Here is a 4,017-nt window from a genome sequence, read left to right as displayed (position 1 = left end):
GAGCGTTGGTTGAGCTTCAGGTTCCGGCTGAAACTTCGATAGCGGTTACACAATCTATGGCACGTCCAAAAATAAATAGGGAATGTGTCCATGGGACACAGATGATGCCCCCGCTTGCATATAAGATTATAAAGGGACATAACTCAAGAACAGTAAAAGTGACTCTACCCAAATTTGTACTTAATCTGTGTATAAGTTTCATAACATTTGCTTGTGGCAAACTTAAGTGAGAGAACAAAAACGAAAAGTTCCGCAATTCTTCCATTTGTAAAGGGGCATAACTCTAGAACAGTAAAAGTGAGGCCACCTAAATTCAAACTTGATCCATTTTTTGTGGTTATAAGCATTGTATATAAGTTTTATAACAATTGTTTAAGGCAAACTAAAGCAAGAGAACGGAAACGAAAAATTCAGCAATTTTTCCATTTGTAAAGGGCATAACTCTAGAATGCACTACAAACCATTGAAAGTCTGAAATGGCCTATATTTGTACTCGACTGTACTGATTTTTACTCGACCAGTCTTAATTGGTCTGAAATTTACTTGATTATACTCGACTGTAGTCTGAACCATACTTAACAGTCTGAACTTGTACTCGACCACACTCGACCAGTACTTAACCATTTTATTTGCGTCTGAGCCATGCTCGACCTAGTCTGAACCATACTCGACCTAGTCTGAACTATACTTGACCTAGTCTGAACCATACTTGACCAAGTCTTAACCAACCTAGACATATTTTTTGTATCTATCTATTGTATTTCATCAATTTAGGAACTGTTTTAACAGCTATTTCCCATGGCTAGAAATTTAAACAACAATTTGAAATTTAAAATGTATTCAATATGGCATTGAAACCAAAATTTCACAATCAACATAATATAAATTCAACACCATATTCATCAACACTTACATATATATATCACCTTTAAAATTAAAATAAAACAAGCTGATCCAATAATCTCAAAACTGAATTGTGACTAATATTTTCAATGTTATTCAAAATTTTTTGAATGTTTCAGATATATTTTATAATTACTGGACAATTTTCACCATTTACTTAAGCCTTGTATAGATTTATGGTGTCAGTTGAGTTTAGTTAATAATGCAGTGAACATTTTTTTTATTAAAATATATTTGGAGGTAAACGGACAGAAAGTCACAGGACAAAAAGTCACAGGACATAAAGTCACAAATTTGATAGGACAAAAAGTCACAAATAATTTGTTGACAATTGTTTGAATATATAAGAGAAAGATCTTGAAATATTTTCTTTTTATAACATATATTCATTTTTAAGTTTAGGAAATTGTTCATATGCCTTGATAAATGAAAATTTATTAAATTTTAATCATGCAAAGGATATATTTCTTGGCACAATGAAGCCATTTAAGTACCAAGCCACTTTGACATTTTGTTTTCATAGCAATTATTTGATCATTATTGATATTCATTGAAAAAATTTTAATTACAAAGTTGCTTCATATATAATAGTTCAAGAAAAAACAAAAATTTATTTTTTTTAAATTAGTGTTTTCTTGTTTAAAGAAAAATAATCTCAAAACTGAATTGTGTCTTTTTGTCCTGTGACTTTTTGTCCGTGACTTTTTGTCTGTGACTTTTTGTCCTGTGACTTTCTGTCCTACATTCATATTTGGAATAGTATATAAAGCAACTTAATAAATTCAAAAGATCACACCTTTGTTTTGTAAAACCAAGAATTTAATATAATCATGACAATAGAACTTCTGTAGCAATCCTTGATAACCATTTAAATAAAATGCTCCGCTGGGGCGCAGCTTGATACGACCGCAGAGGTCGAACCCTGAACAGTTGGGGCAAGTATGGACACAACATTCAAGCTTGATACAGCACTGAATTTGGATTGTAATTAAATATTTGACACAGCATAGGTTTCTGACACAGAATGAAAGTGGTCTAAGAACTTAAAAATTTTCAATTTACCTATTCATACATGTGATGGACTGTGAAACTCAGATCAGGAGATTGGGAAATTTTGGTCAGGAGATTAGGACTCAGATCAGGAGGTTTTTAATCGACATTAATTTTGTTGTAAATGTAACCGTGTGCTGTAAAAATGGTCTTTTAAAGTGTGTTTTCTTCAACTTTCCATCCAATTTATTATGTTTATAGTACCCTTGTACTTATAAAGTTTCTCCATCTTTATATTCTACATGTTCAATCTAACATTGTTTTTTTCCAGTATGTTCTTTAAATTTTTTACTTCATATTCTATAAAACAATCATTGCAACCAGAACATTTGTTTAGCTATCTGCAAATAGTTTTTATTTTTTTTTTTTTCTCTTGCAAATAGTTTTTATTTGCAAACTCAGAAAATCATTTTATCTGTAAAACTTGGGTCATAATTATTATATAAATTTCAATTTAAGCCTTGAAAGGAAGTATAGAATCCTCAAATAATTTTCAAATTATTATTTTTTTATTTGTCCTAAGACATTTAAAATCATTTAATAACCATCCTTTTATGATTATTTGTTCAATTTATATTTTATTTATATTCTTTTAAAAATTTTCATTATTAAAAGGAAAGTAACTTAAAACAGGATAAATCAAGGGAAGTAACCCAATAAATACACAGTTTTTGTTACACAACGGCAGTTAGCCTGAGGTAAAAATCGTTGATTACCTGTATGTTTGACACCCAAGCTGACAAGTGAAGCCATATAATTATGCATGTTAATTGATTTACAGGTAAAATATAACTTCAGGTAATGTCAGTTACACCAGATGCCTGAGATGATATGTTGGGCAGAAATTTTTCATTCATGAAAAATTTCATACACGGGATTTTTTCCTCTTCAACGGGAGGTCGGGAGGAGACCCCTGAAAACGGGATTATTGTACTCCCGTCGGGAGGTTCACATGTATGCCTATTCAAACCATATCATTATTATTTGCTTTTATATATAAATCAGAAATAACCAATTTAAAATGGAAAATGTTAAAGAAAAAAAAGGAAAAAAAAAATCCCCCCCCCCAATTTTTTGAACCCCCTTATGATTCATCACCCCCAAACTCTATCCCAGCTTTCCCTTTGTGGTATGGTACCTTGCAGTACAATTTCAGAGAGATTCATACACTTGAACACAAGTTATTGTCTGGAAACTAGAAAAATGCTTGTTTTTTGGCCCCTTTTTGGCCCCAAATTCCTAAACGTTTAGGGCAATTACCCCCAAACTCAATTCCAGCTTTCCCTTTGTGATATGGAACCTTGCAGTACAATTTCATAAAGATCCATACACTTACACACAAGTTATTGTCCTGAAACTAGAAAAATGCATGTTTTTTTTTTGCCCTTTTATGGCCCCTAATTACTAAAATTTTGAGGGAAAACCCCCAAAATCAATCCCAGCCTTCCCTTTGTGATATGGAACCTTGTAGTACAATTTCATAAAGATCCATACACTTACAAACAAGTTATTGTCATGAAACTAGAAAAATGCTTGTTTTTTGCCCCTTTTTGGCCCCTAATTCCTAAAATTTGGAGGAAATTACCCCAAAAATCAATCCCAGTATTCCCTTTGTGATATGGAACCTTGTAGTACAATTTCATAAAGATCCATACACTTACAAACAAGATATTGTCATGAAACTAGAAAAATGCTTGTTTTTTGCCCCTTTTTGGCCCCTAATTCCTAAAATTTGGAGGCAATTACCCCCAAAATCAATCCCAGCATTCCCTTTGTGATATGGAACCTTGTGGTACAATGTCAGAGAGATCCATACATTTACACACAAGTTATGTCTGGAAGTTACAAAAATGCTTATTTTTGGCCCCTTTTGGCCCCTAATTCCTTAACTGTTAGTACCATAACCCCCAAAATCAATCCCCACCTTCCTTTTGTGGTATTGAACCTTATGGTAAAATTTCATTGAGATCCATTCACCCAAACTAAAGTTAGAGTGCGAAAACTAATGTGTATTCGGACGACGACGCCGGACGACGACGACGCCGGACGACGACGACGACGACG

The sequence above is a fragment of the Mytilus californianus genome, unplaced genomic scaffold (genome assembly GCF_021869535.1).
Source record: "Mytilus californianus isolate M0D057914Y unplaced genomic scaffold, xbMytCali1.0.p SCAF_13, whole genome shotgun sequence".
Taxonomy (NCBI): Eukaryota; Metazoa; Mollusca; class Bivalvia; order Mytilida; family Mytilidae; genus Mytilus; species Mytilus californianus.
Note: the sequence above shows the minus strand (reverse complement) of the source record.